The 16,572-nt window shown below is 43.8% G+C and overlaps 1 protein-coding gene across 3 annotated transcripts in view; it reads right to left on the reverse strand.

The window, feature by feature from the left end:
* Positions 1 to 16,572, reverse strand: part of CDC42EP5 (CDC42 effector protein 5) — a 36,680-nt gene that overhangs the window by 6,364 nt on the left and 13,744 nt on the right. For 2 of the 3 annotated variants that reach the window (XM_089480289.1, XM_089480288.1), the window contains exon 2: positions 8,961 to 9,371. The gene's annotated coding sequence lies outside the window, so the exon portion shown is untranslated. Of the gene's footprint in view, positions 1 to 8,960; positions 9,372 to 9,470; positions 9,597 to 16,572 lie in introns of those variants that run through there. The other variant, XM_089480290.1, reaches the window with a different exon arrangement.

The following is a 16,572-nucleotide window of genomic DNA, read 5'->3' on the forward strand; positions in this document are numbered from 1 at the left end:
CATGAAATCCACTGGATGTCCTCAGGCAGGTCACACGCTCTCAGCCTCAGGGGAAGGCAATGACAAAGCTCCTCTGAACAAATCTTGCCTAAAAAGCCCCATGATAGGTTTGCCTTCGGTTCACTATAAATCAGAAATGGCTTGAAGACACACAACAACAATAGAGGACAGGGAGAGGCTGATGGTTGGAAGTCTAGGGTGTTTCTTTCGATGGGCTGAAGTTTCAGAATCTCTACAAAGGCAGAAATGACTTCAAATGGGGGTAAGCCAAGTACGGCCTCCAGGCCCCACCACCAGTCCTCCAAAGTACATAGATTTTAAAAAATCATCCCAATTTTGGGGCAATTTTTGCTTCTGAACCATGGAGAAAGTCCTCATAACATGTGTAAACAAGGACTTCCACACAGAAATCCACTCCTGATTACCCTCAAGCGTTTTCATATCAGCAGTAAAATTTAGGATGAGAAGGGTGTCCTTTTGTTGAAAAAGCATGTATTGTAAAAACAACTGCGAATCAAAACTCCTTACTGTTCTTGTGGCAGCCACTCAGATCTACAGGTACTCATAGATTCATATCTTCCTTTTGCCCACCCTAGCTATAGACAACTGATCTATTGTCAAATTCCTCTTACTACTAAGGAACATAGGAAGATACTGAGAATTGCCCTACCTTAAGAGCTGTTCAGCAGTGAAACAGCCTGTCTTGCAGATGATGGACTCTCCTTCTTTGGAGGTCTTTAACCAGAAGTTGGATAGCCGTATCTTGGGAGTGCTTTAGTTGTATATTCCCGCATGACAAAGGGTTTGAGTAGATAGCCCTTGTGTGGCCCCTTTGACTTCTGTGACTCTACCCCACAAGCACTCCAGAACCCCATACTTTTAAATATTAAAGGGAGAAGTGCTCCAGTCCACAGGTGAGGATGTTGCGCTTTCACACTCACAGCCCACAGGACAACTTGTTCAACCAGCTCTGAGAATGAGGCACGCCTAGGACACCCTTGGTCTTGCAACTCAAGATCCCCAAGTTTCTTAAGAAAAGCAATGGGATCATGGAGGCCAGAGCATAAAGAAGAGCAGTAGGGTCTAGAGTGCTAGCAGTGGTTAGTTTTGAGCAAAGCAGCAGGATTTAAATTGGATTTCGGCTGCAAATTAACACCAAAGTCCCAGGAAAACTCCTTAGCTTCAGCAGAGAATGGAGACCAAACCTAAGTCTGTGCAACTGAAATGGACACATTCTCTCCATATACTTTTCACCCCTCTCTTTCTGTTGGATTTTAGATTGTAAGCTCCTCAGGGCAGGGACCTGTAATTATGCTACCTGTAGAGTTTTGTTTGTTGCTGTTCTTGCTGTGCCTTCAAGTCATTTCTGGCTTCTGGCGACCCTAAGACAACCCTATCATGGGATTTTCTTGGGACGTTTCTTCAGAGGGGGGTAGTCATTGCCATCCTCTGAGGCTGAGAAAGTGTGACTTGCACAAGGTTACCCAGTGGGTTTACATGGCCAAGTGGATTTGAAACCTGGTCACCAGAGTCATAGTTCAATGCTCAAACCATTACACCATGCTCTCATCTTCAAAGTACCCACACATTTTTATAGTGATATGATGCGTGAGCCAGTGTGGCATAGTAACTGAGTGTTGGACTATGACTTTGGAGACCAGGGTTCAATTTCCCACTTGGTCATGAAACCCACTGGGTGTCCTTGGGCGAGTCACATGCTTTCAGCCTCAGGGGAAGGCAATGGCAAACCTCCTCTGAACAAACCTTGTCAAGAAAACTCCATGGTAGGTCCACTTTAGGGTTGGTATAAGTCGGAAAGGACTTGAAGGTACATAACACACACACATATCCCATGGTGCAGTTTAGACTTTGGACTTAAGGGTCTTAACAGAAGATGATCTTTTGGAATAATGCCGCTTATTTCAAAGTGTGAAAAGCCAGCCTTGCTCTACACTTGGAGGTCCCTGCTCCCCACTTCTTCTCCTCCAAATTCCTGCCACTGCCTATAAGCCGTGGGCCCCTAAACTCCTGAGTTCTCCCTCCCACACACTGCCCAAATCTCGTTCTCTCTGTTTTGCTCAAGGTGCAATGATCTAAGGTGTGATGATCTAATAGCCAGAGATGATTCACACTTTTAATGGGAATAATGGAGCTGCACTGGGGGTAGGAGACACAGTCTGGACAAGTATGAGGGTGAGAGGGAGAAGGTAGAATAGGGTGGAGAGAAGGCGGGCCAGTTAGAAGAAACCCAAAAGGCATTTTCTCTGCCTTCCCTGAGATCAGAAAGCGCTGATGGAAGTGGAAAAAGGGCAGAGAGTTGAGTCAGCATGGGGTGGGGGGAGACAAAAAGGGAGCCCCAGCTTGGAAGGAGGCAGGGAAGGAGTCTTGGCTCCCACCATCCTTTTCCTTTAAGCCGCTGGGCACCCGCTCCCTTTCTACATAATACTGTACAAGAAAATTTGGCTGCCAATCCCCCGGCTGGCTTTAACTCATCAGGTACCAAAGACATCTCTAGGAGCCAGAATTAGGATGAACTGGAGCCTCTTCCCCCAAACTTTGGGTGCTTTGGAAAAATGATATAAAATAGGAATTCTTCCTTTATTAAAGTATATATTGTAGTAAAAACTCAAAAGAAATAAATTAGAGAGACAGCATGAATGGTTTCACTGTTGGACTAGGGGGTCATTCAGACACCGGTATTTTTTAGTGCAACTATGGCATTGTCCACACTGCAGAAATAATCCCGTTCAACACCACTTTAACTGCCATGGCTCAGTGCTATCAAATTCTGGGAACTGTAGCTTTGGGAGACATCCAGCCTTCTCTGTGAGAGAGCTCTGGTGCTACAACAAACTAAGTTCCCAGAATTCCATATCACTGAGCTATGGCAGTTAAAGTGGTGTCAAACTGGATTATTTCTGCAGTATGGATGCAGCCTGTGCAAATAATCTCACTAACTCATTCTGGGTTTGTTGCTCTCACAACGGAATTGCTTCTCTGTGATTTCTGTTGCTCCTATGTGTCAGCACTCAAATAAAGATGGAGTTGATGATGCAAATGTATTCGAAACATGTCCAGGGCATGCAGAGTTTTACCTGGTTCTATCTGCATCAGTTATTTACACTACTGATGATGCAAATCTTTTTTAAAAACTCAGGAAAAACCCTGATATCAGTTATCCTGGGTTAAGTGGCTCTTTTGGCGCCCCCCCCCCCCACAAAAAAAAACCTTAATCGGATTCATTCAAAATACATGTGAACAACAACGATTCAACCCAATTATTTTCACCATCTGAATAATCCCTAGGACTCTTGGAGAGGGAGATATTAAATGTGCTTTCAATCCGCCTGCCGACTTAGGGTGACCCCATGAATTTCATAGGGTTTTCTTAGGCAAAGTATAAACGAGGTAGTTTTTCCCATTCCTTCGTCTGAAATATAGCCTACAACACCTGGTATTCGTTGGCAGTCTCCCATCCAAGACCTTGTTTAGCTTCCAAGATCAGATGGGATCTGGGGCTCTTAGGGTATTTAGGTTCGCTAGGAATCCTGGAGACCTGGGTTCAATCCTCGCTTGGCCATGGAAACCCACTGAGTGGTTTGGGGCAAGTCACACTCACGTCAAGCAGGTCTCATCTGTTCTAAGATCCTTTTGTTTGTCGATTTGGCTATCCATGGTACTCTTAGCACTGTTCTCCAGCACCACTTCCCAAATGAATTGATTTTCTTTCTATCGGCTTTCTTTATTATCCAGCTCTCACATCCAAATATGATGAAAGGAAATATAAAGTCTTGGACAATCCTAACTTTGGTATTCAGTTTATATCTCTGCACTTCCAAGATCTTGCCAGTTCTTTCACAGCTGCCCTTCCTAATCCTAGTCTTGACTGCAATCCCCATTCTGATCAATGTTGGATTGAAGGTATGGAAAATCCTTAACTATTTTAATTTGCTCATTGTCTAAGTTCAAATTCCTGTAACTCCTCTGAGGTCATTATTTTTGTTTTCTTAATGTTCAACAGCAAGTTTGTCTTGGCACTTTACTCTCTGACTTTCTTTAGTAATTGTTTCAAGTCTTTGATGTTTTCTCTTAGTAGAACAGTATCATCTGCATATTTAAGATTGTTGATGTTTCTTCCTCCCATCTTCATTCCTCCTTCCTCCGTGTCTAAACCTGTTCCGCATATATTTTCTGCATACATGTTGACTGTAGTCTTTCATCTTCAACAAGGTTAGATCAGGTTTTCCCACTGCTTTCCATAAATCTGGACAGCTAGAATTTTATCACCTTTTTTGAAACTGAATCAATTTGATATTCCAGTTATTGTCTTTTGTGTATTCCTGATCTTTTAGGTATCTCATATTAGTCACTTTGCATAGAGTACGTAATAGGAAAGCAGCATACAAGTCAACAGAACTTTTTTTTAACTACTGTCAAAAAGTTGTAATGTGATTGAAATCATTTCTGACTTATGGCTATCCTAAGGCAAACCTATCACGAGTTTTTCTTGGCAAGAGAGGGTTTGCCTTTGCCTTTGCCTTCCCCTGAGGCTTAGAGAGTGTGGCTTGCCCAAAGTCATCTAATGGGTTTCCATGGCTGAGTAGGAATATGAACTCTGGACTGCAGAGTCATAATCCAACCTTCAAAACTATTATACCACACTGGCTCAATCAATAAGTATGATATCTAAAAAGGCAAGTGTTCATCAGATTGGATTGAGAAGTCCTGTTCCAAAGGGAACCCCAGCTACATTGCCCTCTGAAACTTATGTTCATCCCATGTTTTTCTGGCCTCCTCATCTCCCCTTGACAATTCTTGCCCCTATCCAGGGTTAGACTGTAAACCCCTTGGGGCAAGGACCTGATTCCTCTGCTAGTATTATTCTGCAATGCTCTATGAATCTTTGGTTTTCTACAGTTCATCCACAACAAAATGCACACAGAATTGCCAGGTGGTTGCCTGCTCAGGCACTGGCTAGACTATCTTTGTTTAGTTTTTATGTGTAGGGCATGCATTAGTATAGCAGGCACATCATGTGCGTTTCGTGATGTGCCTTTTGCTGCCCTTATGGAAATACTGTTTTAAATATCAGGCAGATAAGCCTTGGTTGGTTGGCTCGGTGGGTGTGGTAACAAACAGGCATAACCCCCCAAATGCCCACTCACTACAAATGGTAGCACACCCTTCAACTATCCCAATTTGGCAGAAACAGTTTTCATTAACCCTCTATATCTGACTTTTTCAACTACTTTTAAAATGTCCCTGTTTCTCTCTCCTCCCACTTTCCCCCCATGTCCTCAGATTACTTCAACTGCTGCAAAGCATGTTCAAAGTGTAAAAGCAATTTGCACTCAATTAATTCAGCAAGGACAGCGCAAAATCTTGCCCTTCCCAGGAGGCTCAGGGAAAAGCAAACTGTGGCATCCTCTCCTAGCTTGTGTGTTCTTCCTCAGTAATCATTTCTGCTGTCCTGACCACACTCTGGTGTTGCTTGGCCACATGGGTCCTGGTTTTGATTTGTAAAATGTTGGAGGGCATGTGATTGTGTCCGGTATCCAATAGCATACTGCACTAAGATACAAATGATGAGAGAGAAGGGAGAGAGCCCAATATGGTCAGTATAAATCTGCTTTGATGTACATTCCCCTTTTTCTGAATTGGTATTTTTATTTATTTATTTAGGTATTTATATCCCGCCCTTCAGCCCTAATGGCTCTCAGGGCGGCTTACAATAATATTTTTAATCAGACAGTATGCACCCATATTACTTAAAATAAATATAGCAGAAGGTCAAAACGCGTGCAATGCAAAGGAAACTGGCTGAATACTATAGCAGAAAGAGCTGATATGATTCAGAATAGTGTAAGTCGAGAGGCATGGCAAAGATGTCAAAATCTGGGTTCCTCTTCTTTTTTACTTGCATGTAAATAAGCTGCTATTGATCAAATATCCTACTTTGTATATCTTGCCTTTTGTAATGTTAGTGCTTTGTGATTTTATTTTGTTCTGCTTTTGGCTAATCAAGAAAATTTATAGAGGTAGGAAGCATCACACTTTTTTTAGAACGATGGTGGACAGTGTTGTTGGGCTGCACCTCCCATCATCCTCTCTCCACTGGCTCTGCTCCTAATGATGATGGGAGTTGCAGTTCAACATCATCTGGAGGGCCACCAAGTTACCCTGTTTTCTTTTGAAAAATTATTTTGAGGGACGCATGCTCCAACACTGGCGCTGTATAAGGCAAAGTGCATAACCCCTGCCATGATGAAAAGATGAAATTAAAAGAAAGTTTACAAAATGGCACACCTAATCCATGGGGGGGGGGCTGTAGTGTACATATTACAACTGAAGGTAGATTTATGAAGCATGCTACCACACTTCAACTGCAAATCGAAATGGAGACAGAGATCTAGCTTCTGAGTAGATTTTATGGTATGCACAGGGATGGTAAGTTTGTTGTTTGTTGTTATTGCCCTCGAGTCAACACTGACTCATGGTGACCCTGTGGATGAGACATCTCCAAGACCCCCTGTCCTCCACTACTCTGCTCTGGTCCTACAAATTCAAGCCTGTGACCTCTCTGATTCCATCCATCTAGCATGTAGCCTTCCTCTCTTCCTTCTGCTCTCAACCTTTCCTAGCATTATTGTCTTTTCTAAAGAGTCATGCTTTCTCATGATGTCGCCAAAATATAACAGCCTTAATTTGGTCATCTTGGCTTCCAGGGAGAGTTCAGGCTTGATCTGTTCAAGGACCCATCTGTTTGTTTGGTTTTGGCTGTCTACAATATCCTGAGCACTCTTCTCCAGCACCACAGCTCAAATGCATAGATTTTCTTCTTATCCACTTTCTTCACTGTCCAATTCTCACATCCATACAGGATGATGGGGAATGCAAAGTGTCAAATTTCCCTTTCCAAGGACAGAATACTGCACATGTGGATGTCTTGCAAGCAGTCAATCACCTGGGGCCCATCTCACTATACAACTGTAGTGCTATTATTCTACTTTAACTGCCATGGTTGCACCCCATAGAATCCTGAAGTTGTAGTATGATGCACCTATCTGGCTAAAAATTCTAAATGCCCCTTCCTAAACTCCAAATCCCGGGGTTCCATGGGGCAGAACCATGGCAGTTAAAGTGGAATAACAGTGTTAGAATTGCAAAGTGTGAATAATTAAGGGTCAGTGAACAGGCAGGAGACAAGCTCCACATGGTCTAAGATGGTCCACTTTTTAAAAAAGAATAAACAGTTAACTATCTCAGAGCATATGGAGCTTGTCTCCTCACTGTTTTATGCTTTTCACATGCTTTTCAGTGCTCTCTTCACTACTTTAATGAAGGGTCACCCACAGGTATATGGGACATTTTATCAAAGCAGGTTCCATTTAGGTCTGAAATGAGCAATTCAGTTCAGTTATGTATTGATAGTTCAGTTCTTAAAAACCCCCAATGTGGACTAGAAATTTTATTTTATAAGGTTGCATTGAGCTTAGGAGTGGCGTGGGAAGAGAATGCTGCCAAATCCTTGCAACAACAGTACAGTCTCAAAAGATGACATATAGACTCTGTGCTACAAAAATGCCCCATTTGTCCATGCAACGCAATAAGATGGGGAACAGCTGAGACACCAAACTGCTGGGGTCTGACATGGTGCTGGCAAGGGCCCAAGCAGGCTTACTCTGCAGGCCTTTGGGACACTCTATCTATTCCCTTTCCCCTCCACGCTTCCCCTTTCTGCGGATGACAGATACGATTACTGGCCCCAGAGGAGGATGACGGAATTTCCTTCTGAAAATGAAATGAAGCCCTTTGAAACATTCGGATACAGCTGGAATAAGGAAATGCTTGCGGAGAGAGGAAGGCACTCTGGAGTTCTGTGCCTCTGCCCAAGCGGGGAAGGAGAACCTTAGCTTGGGTGAGAAGAGAAAACCAGACAACTGGGATCTATACAGGAGATCAAGGTGGAAGAGAGGTACAAGCAGGAACCCAAGGTGGAGAAGGGAAACCAAAAACAGTTATTTTTCAGCTGGAAGAAGATATGATCTAGGGGACTTAGGGTGGTAAAAAGAATGTCTCCCCCCCCCTTTGGCTAGAAACAGGGCTTGTGTGGGGGACAGAATAAAGGAGAGGCTAAAAGAGAACAGGAATTCCTGTATCAGAAAAAGAGACAGAGAGTGTGGTTTACAACAGGACAAAGCTGGGCAGTCTAAGAGATATGGGAAAAGGCTGGGAGGATTCACCTGTAAGCCAGGGAAGTTTTTGAGTTCTGTGCCAACCTAAGTCCAGGCAGTAGTTTCTGGCTGAAGACCTATTTGCTTTAGCCGTAGCCCACACCCTCCCTTGTTTCCAGCCCGCTGCTGTTTGATTTATGGCCATTCCTCATTCCTGCACACACACAGAGGCTACTTTCTGCTTCAGAAAAAGGTGGTTTCCTCCCGCCCCACTTCAGTAACAAGAGACATACAATCTAAAAACCATTACAAACTCCTTCCCAATCAACATGACTTTTCTAGGAGAGGGGTAGCCAAGAGATCTTTGCCCTCTGGTGCTTGTGTGACCCATTTCACTGATGTTGTCCAGTCTTGACTGACAGTACCCAGGACAACACCAATCTCTTTCCTACTTCCAGAGAATGCCTGACTGCTTACCGGAGAACTCCAGTAGCCTGACTTCTCCCAGATCCCTGATTTTTAATCCCTTCTGGCTCAAATCTGCTAAATCCTACTCACTATCCTGATAGAGAAGCCAGGAGTCCTAGCTCCTTGCTGCCCCCATTCCTGTTCTTGGAAATTCAGGAGCCTAGACAGCCTTCCAAGCTTAGTCTTGCTCCTGTCACAGGGCAATGTGGAGGGATCTGTCAATCGGCACAACACATGACTTGCTCCAAGCAGCCAGCCACATCAAGCTGTGCCTGGAGCCACAAAAGGTGTCAGTGAGATGTGTGTATGGGCACTTACCTTTGCAAAGCACACACTCTCGTCCCAACTGCCTTTTCTCGTCCGGCACAGCTCTGGCTGACTCACAGGAACGTCCCGTGTCGTCTCTCTTCCTGCTTTTGTAGTTGTCCCAGTCCACAGCTTCCACCAAAGGGCAGCGCCAAGCGTAGCAAAAAGCAGAAAATTGTATATCCTCCCAGCCTTCCGAGTGGGATCTTGCCTGGTGCCACTTTGATCCAGCTACATCCAGGAAGTTTGCTCACAATTCTCAGAAATCCCAAGGAAGTTTATTCTTTTCTTTCATTTGTCTGCCTCTCGCAACTCTGTCTCTAACTCTGTCGCTCCCTCTTCTTTGCCTTCACCCACTTTCTCCGTCACGAGCTTCCACTCCTCCTTTCTTGGGTGGCGGCCTGGAATTTTATTTATTTATACCTGCATTAAAAAGATGAAATTGTAGATGTCAGGATCTCAAAGAAAACTAAAGAAACTACTTGCTAAGGGGGAAAAAAAGTATGTCAAAAGGCAACAAACCTCAAATGTGACAGTGTTGGTGGGAGCCAGAAGCCAAGATAAATATTATCCCAAGAAAAAAGGAAAAAGGAAATTTAAAAACACACACACACACACAAAACCCTTCCACTGCTTTATAAAGTTCGCCACATTCCTCCACTTCCGGAGCTGGTTGGTGTGTTTGGAAACCTGGCTCAGCGCAGGAGAGGAGGTGAACAGTGTGTAGTGGAGACCAAAGACCAAATTTAAAGGCATATTGCTTAAGAACAGGAGTGGCATGCAAAGAGAAAGCAAAAGGTTCAAAGGATGAGAGAAGCTGATCTGGAGGATGGAGAATTGGCAGAGGGAAAGACAAAAGGGAACCAGATGGTGGGAAGAAAAAGGGGATTGATGAAGAGGTAGGAATGCATCAGGATATAGTATATGGGCCTCATAATATGAAGGAGGGTTTATGCGTGGGAAAGCACGTACAACAATTGTAGCATCATACTGAAGCATCATATTGGTATTTGGGAGAGGAAAGTGCAGTGGAAAGGGGAACAAACGGTTTGCCTGGAAAGGACAGGATACTGCCAAGATTGACTTTTTGCAATTTCCCCTTCTGCCATAACCACCTACCTTTCTGCCTCTGCATTCTTAAACTAGGTTTCCAGTCCTTGTGACACCTTTTTTAAACCAAGTTTCTAGTCCTTGTGATTGCCTTTGACTACTTTTGCTTGTGACTACTTTTGGGAACATACAAGCAGAAAGATGTGACTACTTTGGGGAACATACAAGCGTTATGTGGCCTCCATGCAGATTTCCCTCCTCTCACTGCCTCCAGCAAGGATCCCTTCATTATATCCCTTGCTCCTCATAAATCTGTCAGGTGATGATGGCTGCAGCTCTCAAAGACAACCTGCATGCACAACCTGCTATCTTGTCATTGTGTGCCACGTCGTTTCCGACTTATGGCGACCCTATCATGGGGTTTTCTTGGCAAGGTTTGTTCAGAAGGGATTTGTCATGGCCATCCTCTGAGGCTGAGAGAACATGACTTGTCCAAGGTCACCCTGTGAGTTTACATGGCCAAGACAGGACCTGCTATCTAAGGCGTCTGTTTATATTTTTAAAAACACATTTAAAACCAAAAACACTTCAGGAAGGTTTACAAAATGAAAACATGAAACAGTAAACCTTATATATAAGGAGAAGGAGGGAAGGAGATGAACTGAAACGGAGGCATTCTGTTCCTGTACAAATCAACAGTAAAAAATTTCAACATCATAAAAAATGCAGGCTTCAGACCAGCATCAATTAAACGTTGGCTGTTGCATCCTGATCTTTAAGGTTCGTTTACAAATTGCCAGGGTGGGAGCCACGCAAATATATTTGCATAATTTGCATATTTTAAATTTAACAGCTCCCAGCTTGCTCTGACGGAAGCACTACAATGTACAAGAAGATGGACAACAGAGACAGGAAAAGAGATGACACGCTCCATCCCATCAGCTCCCAACTCCTCATGCAAGCAGAAAAGCAGGTTATGGCAACAGATGCCTCAACATCTCTCCTTGAAATGGGCAGGCTCTCCTCTTTCAGGCAAGTCCTCTTTAGGAGAGGGCAAGCCTACCACATACCTGAAGGAAAACGAAATTGCAATTACTCGTACTTATGATGCAAAGTACTTAGCACATGTTCAGAGGCATCCTCCTGTTTGTTGCACCTTATATCCCAAGATCACAGACACCGCATGGACCAAGCAAAGAGAGGCTCCCTCTCAACATTTCACTGGCAGGCATCCTGCTGAGTCCACAAACAGACTGCAGCACTGAAAACAAAATCCCAAAGCATGCCTCTGTTAACAAAGCCCCTGACAAAGAAGCTCCTTTAATGCCTGCCCAGTCGACCTTTTCTTCTTGTCCTCTATCTAGCTGCAAGCTGTTTAGAAGCATCACCACTGGGAGGATGATAAAAGAGGGCTGGGAAAAAAAACAGGCTTTATTTATTTATTGTGGTGTAGGAACCTAACCTCATTCTTTCCATGCCATTTTGGCCTCTGGGACCAGAATTCTCCTCTGAAAGAAGTAACACTCAGGAACACAACTGTTTTGTCAACTGAGGTATACAGTGGGCCTTTGGTATCTGCTGGGGTTTGGTACTAGGACCCCCCCCCCCCCATGGATACCAAAATCTGTGGATGCTCACATCCTGTTAAATACAGTGGTGTAGTAAAATGGTGTCCCTTATACAAAATGGCAAAAATCCAAGTTTGCGTTTAGAATTTATTCTTTGAATATTTTCAAGCCATGGATGATTGAATCTGTGGATAAAAAAATCAGTGGATACAAAGGGCTCACTGTATCTGTCTATGTTGTCCTTTTTCCTTTACGAATATACATACAGAACCAGCAACCAATAATGAAAGCGTAATTAAATCCCAATTAAACTGGCTGGCAGGTCCACTAGAAAACTCTGCTGCCAAACTCTCCCTGCTCTAATTTAATAAAGTCAATGGCATTTTCCGCCCATGGATGTTTTCGCTATCAGGGACTTAGCAATCCAGTTCCCTGTTATCTGTAATGTTTACTTACTATTCCCCCACTCACATACTGATGTGTCAGCTAAATGATGCATCGCCATGTGACTCATTGATTGGTTTCCATCTACTAGCCATGGGCTGAAACAGAAAAAATAAACTTTTAAGCCTAAACCCCAGCTAAAATCAGGTTAGGTGGTAACAAAGGGAAAGGGAAACTAGCACAAGTTGGAAAACCTTTAGCCCTCCAGATCTTTGCACTAGGAGTCCCATAAACTTTTGCTGCTGGTTTTGCTGGCTGGCGATGAAAGCAATTGCAGGACAACCAACATTTCCCCTCATTATTTTTTTAATTCAGAAATCCTGAATTCCATAGGTTGAGGCAGGAGGAGAATAGAACTACAAATTTACTATGCTGGCTGGGGATTCTGAGAGCCAAAAAAGTACTTTTCCAAGTATTCCTTATTCAACACAGCAGCCAGGGTTGAAGAGGAAAACTTTGACTCTTTCCTGGCTGCTGTGTTGAATAAGAAATTCAGAACCATTAGAATTACAAATCCAATTCTCATATTTTTATTCAGGGTGTGGTGTCAAATAAGGAGCTGGGAAACTATGGCTGAATTCAATTAACACAGTTTGACAGCTCTTTAACTGCCAAGGCACAATGCTATGGAATGCTGGGGCTTGTAGTTTGGTGAGTTACTTAGCCGTCTCTGTCAGAGAGTTCTGTTATCACAACAAAGTATGAATCCCAAGATTCCATAGGATGGATCCATGACAGTTAAAGCAGTATCAAAGTGCATTATTTATGCAGTGTGGCAGCAGCCTATGCACCTTGAAGGAACTGAAGCCATGTCCTGTAGGCTATGTAAAGAAACAGGAAAATTAAGATCACCTGCAACTTGCAGTGAAAGAGATGCTTTCAAATTTGCTATTGTTGTAGTGTGCCTTCAAGTAGACTGACTGGGGGTGACATATGGCTTTCTTGGCAAGATTTACTCAGAGATGCTTGCCTTCCTCTTGAACTGAGAGTGTGTGACTTGCCCAAGGTAACCTAATAGTTTCTACAGCTCAGCAGACCTAGTCAAAGAGTAAGAGAGATCAATCTAGTCTAGCTCTCATACTAGTACACCACACTGGCTCTCTTTCAAGTTTTACTCCTTACAAATGTTAGACACAGGAGAAAAATCCAAACCAAAATCCAAATTTGGAAAAATCCAAATTTCTGTGAAGATGCCAGCCACAGATGCTGGCAAAACATCAGGAATAAACTCTGCTTGAATATGGCCACATAGCCCGAAAAAACCCACAAAAACCCAAAATCCAAACCCCCTTTGTAATTAAGTTCATACTGCACACTAGCCTTTCAAAAGTTAGAATTTCTTTGCAAGATTGTTTGTACAGTGGGCCCTTGGTATTTGGCAGGGTTTGGTTCCAGAATGCCTCATGGATACCAAAATCAATGGATGCTCATTATATACAATGGCACAGTACAATGGCGTCCCTTATATAAAATGGCAAAATCAACCACTGCTTTTTGGATTTTTAAAAAAATGTATTTCAAACTGTGAATGGTGGAATCTGTGGGTGCAGAATCTGTGGATAGAGAGGGCCGGCTGAATTTCTAAGCAAAACCTACACTAAGGCTTCAATTCAGTTGGCTGAAGATCTTTTGCTTTAAAAAAACCTCTATGATGCACAAGCTGAACATATGAATTCAGAACTCAGCATCACCATCATTGTAGTCATTCAAATATCCACTCATACAAAGGGCCACAATCAAACAAATGGTGCACTATGCTGTGTACTGCTGCCCTTTGGCTTCTGCACAGTGTTATGGAGAACTCCAGGACTTAAAAAAATGTATCACTCCATCACTGGTGCAGTGCCATAGCAAAGCATTATGGATATGGTGCAGGGGATTGCATGTTCAGCTGTTAGGTGTCTTGGGAAATGTGTCTGTCTGATTTCTTTGCGGTATTCTGTTAAGTGGCCCATTCCTAGAGAAAGCTGTCGAGTTAGCAAATACCACAACTGTGGTTTCAACTCCCTGATGAAAGAGAGAGATTTGCTGGTCTCTTGGAAGATGTTATCTCTTGACTTTGGTTTTCCCGTCTGTAAATATGGGGCCACAGAAGAGTTATCCTTCCTTTCTCCAAGTGTTCAGACTGTTCACAAGTATCTATTTTGCAACATGCCTGGATAAAGCTCAACCACAATGTCTATCACACCTCTCACTGTAGTCCAGTGGCTGTATGTAATTACATTATGCATCTCAATATATTCCAGTTGTTATAAGCCGTGAAAGTTAAACAGAACTTCTCTGTCCACAGGCAGTATATCTTTGAATGTCAAACACTGGGGAGAAAATAGGAAGCGGCTGTTGCCTTCCTGACCTGCTTCTAGGCTTCCGCAGACTGGCTGCTGTGGGAACAGGATGCTGGACCATGGAAGTGTGATTGTATCTAACAGGACTCATATATATAACATAACGGGAAGAGAAGCCGGACCTCTGATTTCTCTAGGAAATGAGCAAGGCAAAGTATGTGAGGAATAAGTTATCCAAACACCTAAGGAGTCCAACAATCAGAGTTTCAGAAAAATTAACAGCAGCAGCAACATCAAATTAGAAAATTAGAAAAAGGGAAGGGAAGAATCAATTAACTAAACAATCAGGAGCAACCGGGGGGGGGGGGGGGGGAAGCACATGATGCTGTTCAATCAGCAGGCTGACACCAATGAGAGAATCCAAATTTATATAACATGCATGGTGCCCTGCCCCCTTCAGCTGCCCTGGAGATCTGGAACTTGCTTCCAACATGCCTCCTGCCATGTGATCCTCAGAGGCTGGGGCAGCACAGGCCTATGCCCAAACAGGGCCGGTTTTGCCTGGGGAAGTAGACTGGCTTTGCCAAGCGCAGATCAATTCTTTTTGACCTGTGCATGCAGAATGTGTTACAAGAGAATTCACACTATCCCATGCAATAGCTGCGCCAGTCCCAGTTAAGATGGAACTGCAAACCTGGGCTACTTTTACGCACATGCGCACACACATACGTATGCCCAGGGTCACAATGTCACTGCGCATGAGTGACGAGTAAACCTCTTCAACCAATGTACCTAGTGATGAGTAAACTTAAAGCAACATACCTAGTTAGATGTAAACTTCAACCAATGTACCTTTCCTATGCTGCCCATGAGGACAACTATATCACACATGCCAATCAACACTCTGGAGAACGGGGTTCAGAATCTCACTTCGCCATGAAACTCACTTGGTGACCCTAGGCAAGTCACACTCTCTCAGCCTCAGAAGATGGCACTGCCAATCAACACATGCCAATCAACACTGTTGAGATCAGGTCTTGTAGCACCTTTGAGACTAACTGAAAGAAAGAAATTGGCAGCATGAGCCTTCCGTAGACTTCAGTCTACTTCCTCAGATGCATCTTAGCATATCTTTGCAATTCTACCATGGCTATATCTTTGAATTCTACCATTGTGGAGAACAGGGTTTGAATCCTTGCTCAGCCATGAAAGCCCTCTGGGCAAGTCATACTCTCTCAGCCTAAGAGGATGGCATTGGCATTTATGCTTTGCGTAAACAGCAAGGCACTGCCTGACCCATGTGCATATGTTCTCTTGTGTACATGTGTGCTGAAAAAGTGTGTGAACAGCCCTACGATACAAATCCTCTCCATTACAAGTATCCCTGCCAAAGATTGACGTAAATGCCTACCTAAGAGGTAAATGCCTACCTATCATTTGACTTTCCAAGATGCTTGCAACATTTGCTCCCCCCTCCCTTAACTGCTCATCCTGTTTGCTCACAGTTGATCATCCAAGAGACTTCTAATCCACATTTCCTTTTCCAACCCACCTCACAAAGAGAAAACAGAAGCCAAGAATTCCTGAGGCTGCACCCTTTCTCTGCAGATGTCACAGCTCCCTTCCCATGACCACAGACTCACCTCCAGCTCTAGATCTCACCTGTGCTGCCTTCTCAGAAAAACCCAAGTGTCTTTGAGGCCAACATTGAACCTATTAGCTGGGGATGATGGGTTCATTGGCAAAGGAATTTAGCCTTTCTGCTCCAACCATTAGACCACACTGCCCTTCTAACAAACTCCACGTTGCTCCTCTAGCAGACAACCAGAACCACTTGGCTCCAACCCAACAGTCCAAATTTCTCTACCACTGAATCCATCAGCCTCTCTGTGATGCCCACTAGCCCAGCTGTTCTGCACGAGAGCAGTTTCTTACCCACTAGGTTATACTCCCTCCAGGGTCCCTCTGGTTCTTCTCCACTAGGTTACACTACCTCCAAGGGCCCTCTCTTTCTTACCCACCAGGTTACATTACCTCCAGGATCCCCGTTTCCTACTCACTAGGTTACACTCCCTCCAGGGTCCCTCTATTTCATACCAACAGGTTACACTACCTCCAAGGTCCCTGTTTCCTACTCACTAGGTTACACTACGTCCAAGGTCCCTGTTCCCCACCAACTAGGTTACACTGCCTCCAAGGTCCCTGTTTCCTACTCACTAGATTACACTGCCTCCAAGGTCCCTGTTTCCTACTCACTAGGTTACACTACGTCCAAGG

Source organism: Sceloporus occidentalis, unplaced genomic scaffold, assembly GCF_023333645.1.
Source record: "Sceloporus occidentalis isolate IW3139 unplaced genomic scaffold, rSceOcc1.0.p SCAF_14, whole genome shotgun sequence".
Lineage (NCBI taxonomy): Eukaryota > Metazoa > Chordata > Lepidosauria > Squamata > Phrynosomatidae > Sceloporus > Sceloporus occidentalis.